Source organism: Cyrtonyx montezumae, unplaced genomic scaffold, assembly GCF_038088225.1.
Source record: "Cyrtonyx montezumae isolate F1298 unplaced genomic scaffold, pur_monq_1.0 scaffold_34, whole genome shotgun sequence".
Lineage (NCBI taxonomy): Eukaryota > Metazoa > Chordata > Aves > Galliformes > Odontophoridae > Cyrtonyx > Cyrtonyx montezumae.
The window spans coordinates 3,668,139-3,682,692 of NW_027072039.1; positions in this window are offsets into that span (position 1 = coordinate 3,668,139).

Here is a 14,554-nt window from a genome sequence, read left to right on the forward strand (position 1 = left end):
TACCAGACAATGAGCAGCAGACTAGATCTATGGGAAGACAGCTGTAATGTATTCTCTCCACAAATAATTCAGGTTCAGTGGATTTACTACAGTTCAATTTTCTGAGGTACCTCAAGATGAAGGCTTGGCTTTTCAAAAGATGTGTTTGCATGTGGGAAGTCTTGTGAGTGCTGAATATTGTGCATAGAGCTCCGGCCTCTCTTCAGCCCCTAAAGTAAGAAAAACCTGTTTAGTTGTATTCAATGTGCAAAGTGCAGTCAAACCAGACCCAGTTAATACCATCATCAGCTACTCCTCGCTGTCTGAGCGTGTGGTTTCTCTTTGTTGGCAGCCACAGCACAGTGCTGTCCCAAGGGGAGCACGCAGGCACCCAGCCCTTGGCAGCCCTCACTCCTCACTCCTGTGTCATGCTGGGCAGAGGTGAACATACAAAGGGGCTCAGTGAGGAAGGCATGGAATGCCAGTGTCAGGTGCTCCGGGGGTGGCATGGGCACTCTGGGCACCTTCCCCTCCCAGAAGGTGTATTTATGGTCTGAAGACCCTCCAGGAAAGCATGATTTGGGAGTAGAAGATTGGTATGTCATGCCGGGCACACATCCATCCTGGTGCAGAACAGAGAGCACGATGTTCCTTCACACTCCTACTGCTGCTCACTCTTCTCCTACAGCCAGCAAAGAATCGTAGCTCCTTCCCATTCGTTTAACATCTGTGCCTCAAGCTTTGTGCCCTTAAGGCCTACTGCCCCGATTTTCCTGTTTAACACCTCTTTTATGCACATTTTTGTGCCTAATTCGATCATACTGCAAAAGTGAAGGTAGTCAGGGGGGTTTACAGCACCTCTGGGTCTCAGCAGCAGCCTGGAGACACGAAGCACAGTGTTCATTTATTATGGAGAGCACTATCCCAAACCTAAAGTGTTGGGTTTTTTTTTCCTTTACCTACAACACGATGATGAAGGCTCATTGAAAGTTAAAAGAGAAACCCAGAAGCACAGGATACACAGCGTGGTTTCCTTGTGCACCTAATGAAAACACTAGTAGGAAGGCGTCTCAAACAGCCTGAAGAGTAGGTAAAAGCCATCAGCTTTGAAACGGCTGGAGGCTACTCGTGTGCACTTTTCTTCTAAGCCTGAGAAGCCTCACTGCTTAAATTAAGAAGAAATAAACAGAGTTTGTATGTGGAAGAACACTGCAAGGTCCTCCGGAGCCGTCTCGCAGACAAAGCATGTTCCCAATCCCTTGATGTCTCCACCTGACCTTGCAGATAAGAGAGGAATCTCAGAAGGAGCTAACGGCAGAGAACTGCTTTTCAGTTATGAGAAAATTTTAATCCTTCATCAACTGCACCCCTACAAATCGGATCAGGAGGCTTAAGCTGAAGTATTACAACAATTCCAAAGGGAGGACATCAAAGTCTCTTCCTTCTTACTAATCAGAAGATAAAAGTGAGCCTTCCTTTATTCCAAAATTAGAGGGGGAGTTTATTGTTATTAACTCAAAGCTGAGAGACAAGTAGTAAATGCAAGTTATGGAGGGTAACTCTGACACCTGAAGCCACGGTGATACTGGGAGACATGTTCTCTGTGGTTATGCTTTGTTCTGTCCAATTCAGCAGGTATTGGAGGTGGGTCTGAAGCCAAGAGACCGTCTTAAGTCGTCACAGTGGTAAATGCTTTGTTCTCACCTCTTGCTTTAATAGACTATGAGCTATGACTCTTATAGGGAGCATATCATAAAGGACTACTTCAGATGAAAAGAATTAAATGTGTTTCTTCTGTTTTGATGGAGTGAATGAAGAACATCGCAGCTATGCAGACCACTGTAGTCTAAACCTGGAGTAGCTAAGCTCATCTGTGCTCCCAATGATTTTAACCATCTCAGCGGTACTGTGAGCAAAGAAAAAAATGGACAAAGCTGTTCAGTTCTTACACATTGCACTGGGATGAATCAGACTTGAAACTCACAAACTTGACAATACACCTCCTATGGGTTTTATTGATTCATGGTATTCTTGTTTGACTTGCAAGAAGCATTCACAGCTGCCATTTCCTCTGCGACTCCATCAGGCGATTCCATCACAGGACAGCAGTTCCATCGTGCACACTGGCAGGAAAAATGTGCTCTTAGCAGAGAGTTCTTTATTTCAGTATTTAGCACAAGAACTGCTCAAACAAAGTTTGCACTTGGCCACTATTTACTGTGTTCTGGTTGCTGTATTGCCTGGGAGGCTGCACAGCCATGAGCACAGGCTGGGTACAGCCTGTCCAGCTGTTGTGCCCACTGGTACAGAATACACAGCTTGACTGCATGTTCATGATGTGGTGCCATTCATAGTGCTGTAAAGGGTGAATCCTGTAAGTGTGCTGCTACAGCGAATTGCCCTGGCACAAAGACACAGGATTCCAGTTTCCTTCTCCTGCTGTCCTGTTCTTTGTCTCTCATACAAAGCATAGCTGTCAGCTGAGTCAGGGAGAAAATCAAACCAAAGGAGGGAAAGAGTGAGGGAAGGCTGCTTTCTATCTTCAAAAAATTCCACTAACTTTAAAAAATTGGAGTTGGTTTTCAAGAACTCCTCTGCTGGCATACTGGAATGAGCTGTCAGTGTAACACTATCAAGGTTGCTATGTCCTTGGCCCTCAGGCAGGTATGCAAGGAGGAGGATATGGTGCTTTCCTCCCTCATTCCTTCACAAAAGGACCAAAAACATCTGATCTCTGTGCAAACATCCAGGAAAGGTAATGGGACCTTACTATGCAACCTAATCATAAACAGCACATAAATACATTAAGAGTGACTACAAGTTTTATGTTTTCCCTTTTATAACCCCCAAATCAAAGCATTTAATTTCTTCACGATTTACAGCAGTAAATATTCAACACTGCATGTTTCACAGGTGGTAGAGAAGATAGGCATCACTGCACAGAATTAATTAGTCATTGCACGAGTCTAATATGGCCAACATATGGGTAAGAAACACAATTCTAACATGCATCATGTTGCAAAAGGATTTCAAAGAGGAGACATTTTGATTAATTTAACCAAAATCAGGCAAAATTAAGTTAAAAGCAGCTATGTGAGGGAAATGTGAGGTCCAGCTTTCCCTTTACAAGCAGATTTATTTCTCCAGTGGTGCTGCAACAGGTTACAAGTTATTAAGCAGGGTCACTGAAAGCAAATCCTGTCACATTTCTAAAGAAGGCAGAGAAGCCTAACTACTCCCTTGAAGTTTTAGCTCATCTGCTTAAGTAAACTAATTCAGATGTTACTGTTAGGACACAGCTTAATTTGGTGGACAGAAAAGAAGAAGCAATGCAAATATTACTTAAAAGTCACGTACAAGAAAAACTGGTGGATTTATAAATGTTTCAAAACAATCTAATGTTCAAAATACTACTACTTGTGACACTGCCTGACTGTATACAGTATTTGTCATAATAATGTCATATGCTGTCTTTGAAAGCTAAGTGAGATCTAAGTTCTGGTTTCACTCACTAGAGCCCTGAAATGAAACCTTAAGTAACATTACATGAAGGCTTAGGAGTTAACCTAGTGCTTCCACAAAATGCTGAGCTATGGCACCAAAACTTATACTAGTCCCAGCAAGCCTTGCTGCCAGTAGGCAGTCCTTGACCCAGTGGAGAAGACAAAAATGCAGTATCTTTGCTATGCATGATATAACACAGTATTTTTCTCTTAAATTTGGACACCTACTTTTATAGGCTTTGAAGTTTCTACGGCATTCAGATACTTGCTCGCCATCTTTAAGATCTTCTTCCTAAAGCTGGATGGCTAAGAAAGCTCCCATTCCAGGTTATCCTCCCACCCTTTTTGCAGTGTGATCAAGGTCTCTGGTTTTGCTGTTTACATAGTAGCTGCTGAGCCCACACACATCCACTTCCAACATGTGGCTCTATTCGGGAACACACTAGTGGTCAGACTTCCTCCCAGCACGAGTGCAAAACAATGCACGTGATCTTCTTGTTGAATCACAGCTCACTTCAGCAGCTACCTACAACTCCATATTCTGAACGTTAATATCACTGACACCACTGGAAGAGAAATTTAAAGCCATAGTTAGTTTTTGTTTGGGCAGAAAATCTGCAGGCATAAATGCTCTATCACTTATTTCTCCATGCTTCTTAAGGGACATAGTTCTTAAAGGACAGCCTTTATACTTGGCTGGAAAAGTGTCCTACCAAAAAATCTCTGTGTAGAATACCTCTGTGAACACAAAGCATGGTCCCACATTAAAACAGAGACAAATAGAGCACAGTCAGACAGTTTTATGCTCTGGTTTCTGACTGTGTGACAGTGACTTCAATAACAACTGTGAAAGCATACATGTAAAGATAATGCTTTAGTCAGTGACTGAACAAGTTGCTACAGGCATCAAGTGGGCCAGAAGTTTCCCATGTAGTTCTTAAATCCTTGAGCAGCAGAAGGATGACTGAGCCATTAGAACTTACAGCTAGAAATCCACCATTCTGAAAATGAAAGTTCAAGATAGCTCAAAGCAAGCCTAAGTAATCATGAGTGAAAATAATTGTTCATTAAGGCTTAGCTTCTACAGCCCAGCCTTTATCATTTTGTCTCCTTGCATCTGTGGAGATTTACACTGACAGCACCAGGCTGACTGTACAAATGGCTCAGTACATCTTCAGTTTCCCTCAGGATACTGTTGTAAGGATTGTGTTCCATGTGTCTTAGTTCACTTGACACACGTTTTACAGGCTGTAGCATTTCGGTGTACAACAGAAGTGATCAAGTAATCACTGGAGTAATGGAGTTTTGGTGAAGCTTCTAAGGCATGACTGGCTACATGGAAGACAAAGGCAAAGATAAAAGATAAAAGCAAGTGTTCCTCTTTGCTGCCTACCAGTGCCTTCAGCCTTGTTCTGATCCAGTTCTTGGAGACACTGAGAATCCTCTCTGAAACAGAAAATCAGAATTTTACAAGACAAAGTCTATCACAATGTGTCAAACTCCCTCAGGCAAAATAAACTTCAGCCTGGTGCTGTGCAACCTATAGGTACAGGTTAATCTTCTCTTTCATTTAAAAGAAAAATTAACAACATTGAAGTTGCTTTGCTTTTCAAATCATAAGAATGAGAATAAACACAAGGAGAAAAGTAAAGGATTAGTCAATCCTTAGCATAATTCTTCTTTTCTCTTTTTTTTTTTTTGGTATCCAGTAGCACTCCTTTATGACTTTCCTCCAGATTCTGAAAACTAATCTTTTTAAAATTTTGCTTTATCGACAAATAATTTCTTTCTACTCACACTCTAAAAAATTGGGATATTACTCTATGCTGAAAAGGCATCCTAAGTGATCCTATTATTGTGTAAATCAATCAGCATCTCCGTTAGTAACTGCATCCAACAAAGTCCAGGCCAGTGTAGGATTTATCATTGAAATATCTTGTCTAATTTCATTCTGACCATGCAAAGCTGAAGCAAATAAAACTAATTGCCTTAGCATGAGATAGGATCTGGCAGAGAAGTGGAAGCAGTGGCTGTACCAGTTCCATATTTTCCTAGAAGTGAGTTGGAACAAGATACTGCAAAAGAAAAACACAGCTCAGCCACACTCAGAGACACACACTGCTGTGTGTAGTGCCCACAATTAAAGGAACATGAGGCACTCCTGCAGAAGCTGAACAAATAGCTTACCAGATGTGGAGGTTTGATACTAAGAGATGCATCTTATTAAGAGTGGAGAAACTTCTTCAAAGCAATATGCAAAACACTGGTTCATCAGCCAAATGTTTCCTGCTGCTATGAATCCATGGCGATGTCATCAGATTGGGAAACCTGCTACGAAGCAAGGCCAATATATTCAGCCACCCAATCCCTGCAAGAACTTGTCTTGGGAAAGGCACATTTTATTTACAAGGAACTGCTTGACAGGTCAGCTTGCAGATCAGTTATTTTATAGATCAAAGGGAAGAGAATGAAAATGTGCCAGGAATCGGGATGACTGTTCTCTGAATAACGCAGTATTCTAACAAACAGGTGCAAGCAAATCTGTGAGAATAGGTCGTAAGCTGACTGCAGTGATGAACTGAACATTAAAAAAAATATCCAAAGTAAGTATAAGACAAGCAAGTTGAAAGAAGATCTGATCAGAAGTTCAAGGAAAGAGAAACTCAAGGGAAAGCAAGGTGTTTTACTTGTTAGAAAAAGCACAAGGACACCCCAGCACAGTGAAATAATACCAAATATTAGCAGGATTGTATCCAATATAAGACAAAACAACTTATTTGGGGAAAAAAAGAGTAAGTTAATAGAAAGTCCCTATGCAATGCAGCAAGAGAAGGGAGCTGTGATGCTAAGGCTTGAGCAACAACTCAAATCTATGGGTATTCTGGATGGAGAATTACTTATTACTAGAAATGAACTAAAACAGCCCACAGCCACGCACTGTGAGATGTGCAGGATTGGAATAAAACAGGAGAACCTCACAGAAATACTAGTGATTATCCTCATTAAAATCAAAACAAAAGCCAGTATGTAAGGATTTTACAAAATCAGTGCTTTGAAATACGATCATAGGGTTTCTGCTCTTGCTTGCATTGAAGGAAATCCGTCTGCAAATACAGGTAATAAAATGGGTGTTAAAACTAATCTAAGGAGAAAATAGACACAACAAACCTCTAAACCCAGGAGAAGCTGGTAAAAGTGTTTTCTTTGTTACCTTGCTGACACTATAGGATTATTAAACATTACTCCTCATCAAGGCAAAGAGAGCCTGTATGTAGTTGCTCCAGTGGTTGTTATTGTAACAAAGCTGTCTGAGGCTATGCTGTGATTTCTATCAGACACTGTGCAGGCACAAAACTCTGCCCACAGGGATCTAGCTGCAAGATGGGTCCTGACAAGTAGGTCCAGCAACAGCTCCTGCCAACACCAACATTCACAGTCCACAAAGGAAGAACAACTGATGTCATCCACCTGGACTTCCACAAGGCCTTTGGTATGGTCACACATCAAACTCTTTTCTCTAAATTGGAGAGGTATGAAGAGCAGCTCCACCTTAGGTATCTATCTGAGTATTTGATCACAGAATCATAGAATCTTCAGAGTTGGAAGGGACCTTTAAAGGTCACCTAGTCCAGCTCCCCTGAAATGAGCAGGGACAGTCACGGCTAGATCAGGTTCATAAGTTCATAAGTTCATAAGTTCATAAGGTTGGAAAGGACCTATAAGATCATCTAGTCCAACCATCCTCCTATCACTATCTCTACCCAACTACTAAATTAAGTCCTTTAGCACCTCATCTAAACGCTTCTTGAACAGCGCTAGGGATGGTGCCTCAACCACCTCCCTAGGCAGGCCATTCCAGTGCCTGACCACTCTTTCAGAAAAGAAATGCTTCCTCAGGTCTAATCTAAATCTTCCCCGGTGCAACTTGTGGCCATTCCCTCTCGTCCTGTCATTACTTATCAGGGAGAAGAGACCTACCCCCTCCTCACCACAACCCCCCTTCAGGAAGTGGTAGAGTGCAATAAGGTCTCCTCTGAGCCTCCTCTTCTCCAGACTGAACAATCCCAGCTCCCTCAGCCGCTCCTCATAAGACTTGTGCTCCAGGCCCCTCACCAGTTTTGTTGCCCTTCTCTGAACACGCTCCAGGGCCTCAATGTCCTTCTTGTAGTGAGGGGCCCAAAACTGAACACAGTACTCGAGGTGCGGCCGTACCAGAGCTGAGTACAGGGGGATGATCACCTCCCTGCTCCTGCTGGCTACACTATTTCTAATACAGGCCAGGATGCTGTTGGCCTTCTTAGCCACCTGGGCACACTGCCGGCTCATGTTGAGCCGAGCATCAACCAACACCCCCAGGTCCTTTTCCTCTTTACATTCTTCAAGCCATTCTGCCCCAAGCCTATAGCATTGCATGGGGTTATTGTGGCCAAAGTGCAGGACCCGGCACTTGGTCTTATTGAACCTCATCCCATTTTGCTCAGCCCAGCTGTTCAGCCTATCCAAATCCCTCTGAAGGGCCTCCCTACCCTCAGGCAGTTTGACACATCCTCCCAGCTTTGTGTCATCTGCAAACTTACTGAGCATACACTCAATTCCCTCGTCTAGGTCATCAATAAAGATATTAAACAAGATGGGCCCCAAAACTGACCCTTGGGGGACACCACTCGTTACAGGACGCCAGCTGGTTGCTCAGAGCCTGGTCCAGCCTCGACTTGAAAGTCTCCAAGGACAGAGCATCCACCACATATCTGGACAACATGTTCCAGTGCTTCACCACCCTCACTGTAAATGATTTTTTCCTCACATCTAAACCTCAATCTACCCTCTTCCAAGTTTGAAGCCATTTCCCCTTGTTGAATCACAACAGACCTTGCTAAAGAGTCTGTCCCCTTCTTTCCTCTAGTTCCCCTTTAGATACTGATGGGCTGCTATAAGGTCACTTTGCAGCCCATCTCAGCTGCAACAGCCCCAGCTCTCTCAGCCTGTCCTCGTGGGAGAGGTGTTTAATTCTGTGGATCATTTTTGTGGCCCTCTTCTGGACGTGCTCCAACAGCTCCATGTCTCTCGTGCTGAGAACTCCACATCTGGATACAGTACTCCGGGTGAGGTCTCACCAGCACAGAGCAGAGGGGCAGGATCACCTCCCTCGTGCTAGGCACACTTCTTTTAATTCAGCCCAGGATACAGTTGGCTTTCTGAGCTGTGAGAGCACACTGTTCGCTCACATCCAGCTTACCATCCTCCAGTACACCCAGGGCTGTGCTCAATCATTTCATCCCCCAGCTTGTCTTGGTAGTGGATGCAGCCTTGACCCAGGTGCAAGACCTTGTACTCAGATTTATTGAACCTCAAAAGGTCATCTTGGGCCCACTGCTCAAGCCTTTCTAGGTTCCTCTGCATGGCATCCTGTCACTCAGGCGTGTCAACTGTGTTCTACGTTTCAGTGTAATCTGCAAACATGCTGAGGGTGCACTCAACCCCACTGTCAATGTCGTTGATGAAGAGTGTATCAGTCCCAGCACTGACCCCTGTGGGATAGCACTCATCACTGATCTCCATCCAAACATTGATTCACTGACCACCACTCTCTGGATTTGATCCTGCAGCCAGTTCTTTGTCCAATGAACAGTCCACTTACAGTTTTCCAATTTGGAGAGACGGATGTTGTGGGGTATCATGTCAAAGACCTTACTGAAGTCCAGATAGATGACAGTAGCCCTTTCCTGACCCCATCCCTGGACAGCTTAGCAGTTTCCTTATATTTTTCTCAAGGTACCTGTCCGTTTCCATGTCCTGTGCATTTTCTTCTTGCTCCTCCATTTGACCAGCAGGTCCTAGTTCAGCCATGCTAGTCTTGTGCCTTCCTTCCCCGGCTTCCTACACCTGAGGATGGCAGAGCTCTTGTGCTCTGAGGAAAGCTTCCTTAAAGATCTGCCAACTCTACTAGAGAGGAAGAGCTACCATTAAACAAATTCACCAAGTGTGAACCCGTACCCACCCTCTGTTAAATGACTTATACTACTGCAGCAAAAAAGCCTATGATAATTTCAGGTATGCTGTGGTTCTCTTTGCAAAGGCAGTGCAGGTTCTACTTGACACAGCTAATTGAGCAAGCCTCTTCTGCTTGCATACAAGAGATAAAAGTGATGATCCTTTCATTTGTCTGAGTTAGCCAGAGTTATATACTGGCAAAGGATTATTTTTTCATGGCTTTTTTCTTTTTTTCCTGCTATGTTTAGTGGAGATATGTCCAGCAAAGAGATTATGATTTTTTTTCCAGGCTCTTTCTTAATCTGTATTGTATATGCAAAACCTTTTCAATGTTGATCACATCTAAGTAACAGGCAGTCCTGTTATGTAGCTATTTCTATTTTAATTACACTTCTGTACTGAAGCAGTGGTGAGGCTGGTACAATGTACTTGAAATGTTTATCCTGCAGACTTTACATTGTGTATATATCACACAAAAACAAGATAAAATGGCAAGAGCAATGTCTAGCCAAAAACTTCATAGTATCACATCTCAGTATAGTTTGATAAATGGAGAACACTGATTTATAACAGCAGACCAAAATGCAGATGGCTTCAAGAAAGTTTGACCAAGCCAAGTGTCAAGTGTAATTTCTTCTGTTTCATGTCTCACTGATACACCTTTTAGACATTTTTGTTTTTAAGAAAGCCAACAAAACCAATATCAAACAAAACAAAAATCCAAAATGATACCATCATCTTATTCTTCAAAGCAAAGCTTTTTAATAAGACCGCAATAAATTAGCATTGAATATAACCACCATGAAAACAAAGCTGAAAAGGAAATACTCACTAAATAACATGTCAAGTAAGATGCAGCCTCCCCATTTTACATTCACATACACAGCATACAAGAACTGTAATGCCAATGGAAACAAGAAGATGAATTAAAAATACTCCAGCTACATTCTTCCTTAATTTCACATGCTGAGGCTAGCTTCAGACAGGGCTTAATCACCTGTGCCAAGCAGGTTTTGTTTGTTATTTTATTTTCCAGTGTCTTCAAAAATGAGATGCTCTTTCTTCTACTTAAAGTGCTTCTTTCTGACTTTGTATTATGCAGGAATTTAATTACTATAAATTAGATTACAGGCGATTGACTTCACAGACCAAACTACACACAAAATAATACTTGTAGTGCTGAATAATAGTGTGGCTCTCCATGTAACTGTTCTTCAAAAAGCTCCAATTATCTGTTGTTGTCCTAAAGATGGATATTGGCTGGAGGATGGGTAATCAGTGAGACAGAAGGAACATTCACTAAGAGTGAAAAACAACACTGAAGCAGAGACTAGATGTCAGCATTTATTATGATATCATAGAAGGGTCTTGGTGTAACCATGCATTTCTTTGTTAATAATATGCGAGAAAAGTTATTTCGAAGCAAGTACAAATGTGTACCTCTGCTTCAGTGAGACTATGCAAAGTTGGCATGCAAGGTAGCCTACAAGTGGACAGGAAACATGCTTAGTAATCAGTGACAGTCATCAGGGCTGCCCCTGCTGTCTTGTGCCTACTGCTCCATGCAACTGATTACAGAAATAAGCCACAGCAGGGTATGTGTTAGGCAGTTACTGGCGCCCACATCCAGTGAACTGTTACGGAGCATGCTGGAGGCTGAGTGTATCCCCAGCCACCTGAGAAAGACTTCAGGAAGCTAAGAGTGTATACCCTCCTGTGTTTTGCTGTAACCAGGACAAGACTTTTTTATCTCACGACTTATTTTCAGTAACTTTCTGTTTGTAATTCTGACATCTAGGAAAATGGAGTGTCATGCTGCATATCTGTTCATGGTATACTGTTTAGTACAGTATACATAATAACAAAGTAATAGTATAGTACAGTAGTATTCCTCCCTCAATTTCATGTTTCAACTACTTTTGCCTCCACATGTTCCTAAATCTGTGTTTTTAGCTTGTGCTTGTGCCTATTTTAGACTTTGAATTGGCAGTAAGAACTGTTACCCAGTTTGTTTCTGCTCCCACTATCTCTTTGTCCAAGTGATAGAGACATTCAGTTTTTTCTTGAAAGATAGCTGAAGGACACCATGAAGAAGCAGAATTTTTTCACCCTTTCATCCCTTAGTGACTGTGTATAAGGTTAAGAATCTCTGACCATACCTTCAGTGTCACATTGGAGGATCCGTACAGAGCACCACTGCCAAGAACAACAGCACACCTGTTTATCCTAGCAGTTCTCATACAGATCACTGAGCTTCAACAGCTTCATTCAAAGCATTCCTACAAGCTCTGTTAAAAAAAATCCTAAACTGTACCAGCACTGGAAACAGACTGAGTAATTCCTCTGTGCACATCTCTGTCAAAGGAAGACAGACTTGTCTAGGGTATTCTGTTACAAGACATTACTAAAACTGGTCCAGTTCCCTTCTGGGAAATCGGCAAGAGTTAAGACAAAACAGCAGGAGTAAGAATTTGCATCTCCTGTTCTGTCTCAAGGTTGTAACAGCAGGAATCAACAAGGTTACTCACTATATGTAATTTATGACTTTGCTCAGCAGTCTTCCATAGGGGGCTGAAGCACAGACTACTCTGATACTTACATCTGCTTGAATTAATTTCATACGTAAGGAAAAAGAGGCCAGCTACATGTTCAGTCTCGTTCGTGTAACACAGAGTTGGAGGTACCACTGAGTTCAATAAGACTGTTGGAGAGAATATCAGGAAAATAGAATTTCCCCTGAAGAATATGTGGCATGAAAATACTAACTTTTAAAAACAGATTTTATGTGAGCGTGTGTGAAGCTCTCTTTTCTGGTGTCTAAACTGAATGGGTGGGCAATAAGAAATTACCAACTCCGGATGAGCTGTGAATCTGCTTTAGGCTTGTAAGACCTGCCCCAATCGTATCTATGACTATTCTGTCATCCACAGGACTCCTCCTGAATGGGTGCACTTACTGAATGTAACTTCTAGAGGACTCATAACTATAAGCTGAGTGAATGACAACAGCAATAGGAATCCTCTCTCAAAAAAACCCCACTGAGTTAGTTCAATATCCTCCAAAATAATATTACTGCTAGAAAAGTTGTTAATAGTTCCATCTTACAGTCTTTAACAGGACTTTTCCAGAAAGCTTTTTCTCTTATATTATTCCCTTGAAAAGTGGCATTTCTGAGGATTTTAAATGATCAGAGCAGTTGCTAGTAGGTGTTTTTTCAGTACGGCTTGGTTTACTTATTTCCCTGTGTGGCAACTGGAACGGTGAAGTTTAAGACATGTTTCCAAGCAATTTGTGAAGATGTGTCTTCAAGATGCTTGGGAGAACTTGCACAGCCAATAAAATAGATAAAACACTTTAAATGATTATTAGTAATCACATTCACAACATAAAATCTTATATAAATTTTCAATATGTATTATTCTTTTTCATTTAACAGCGCTGAGTACATCCAATAACTTTCAGAATCAATGCTGTCACAAAGAACCAAAGACACGTGTAACCAGAGGAAACAATACTGTATGGCTGCAGGTGTTCCCTCTCCTGAACATGAGAAATTAAGGTAGACCAGTAGGTCTACCTTAGAAGAAGTAAGGAGGAAGGTCTACCTTAGAAGAAGTAATTTCTAAGTAAGAAGTACCTAGAAATTAAGTAGGACCCATAAGGTGACTGCTCCTCTGTACTTGGCACTGGTGAGGCTTCACCTGAAGTGCTGTGTTCAGTTTTGGGCCACTCAGTACAAGAAAGACATTAGTTGTTTAGCTGTGTTCAAAGAAGAGCAACAAAGCTGTGGAAGGGCAAGAAAGCAACATATATGAGAAGTGGATGAGGTGGTCTCTGTTCTTGAGCATTACACAGACGTTTCCAGCATGATTCAATAAAAGACACAAATACTCAGAAGTTGCACTATGCAGCAGTTGAGCCAGTTTTTGGGTAGCTGGCTAAGGCTGGAATTTGAAGTCTTTTTAGACCCACACTGGTGCAAGTGCAAAACTGTTCTTGTGAGAGCACTCTCAGAACCGTACACCAGGAACTGTTGGTGGCCATACATCATCACTATACACAAGTAAATGTCAAGTGTGAACTCGGCAACAGTCACCAAAGCCACATTTGGTTCCAAATAATTCCAAATGTCCGCAGAAGCGTGGCCAATAGATAGATACTGCATGTAAAAACAACACTGTGCAGTTACAGATGTTTCTTACTCCACATGTCCAGAAATATAACATCTAACAGATGTTCCCACGTTTTATCACCTACTAATGTGTATACTGGTACATCTGGTTCCTTATTCAAAGGGTTTGGAGACATATATACTTTTAATGAAGGAAACTCACATACACACAAGGAGGAAAAAAAAAAGAATATTTCATCCAAACAGCACAATAAAAATGTAATGAGAAACACTGGACAATATTTGCTGACCATTTAGAGGCATTAATTATTAATTAGATTGAGAGCAGGCCACAATGTCACATGCATCTACAGAACAGCCACTAGATTTGCAGTGACTCATTATGTACACACCCAAGGCTCATCCTTGTTGATTCCTGAGAGAAGGACATCAAAAATGACTCAGAATGAGCTCTCTGCTGACATGCTCACTGGATGGATCCTAGGCAATTTTATTTTTCTCTTACTATGAGCACTGTCTCAGAACAGACAGATGCAGAAGATTGTGTCTAATTCTATTTTATCAGGAAAGAAAACGAGTTATTTACAGAGGTGAAACAGAGTCCTGCACTTAGTCTGAGCCTGCCACTTGTCTCCTGACCTATATGATTCAAATGGCTCCCTCTGAGCTTCAAACTGGATTTGAGGTGGCATCCCAAGGGTTTCTTGTGAACTATCCAATGCCCAATACTTACTTTAAAAACAGAATTTATTTATTGCACTGGGAGGCAGTTCTAGTAGCATGCTAATTTTCTATCATGATTTTACATATCCAAGCTTGCTCGATCTTGCTTTAGATATTAATCTTCAGTAACAATAAATACAAATTATATTTTTTTCTGCTACTGCTATGTATCATGTACCATTTTCCTAGCGCATTCAACACTCAGACCTGCAAAAATCATCCCTTA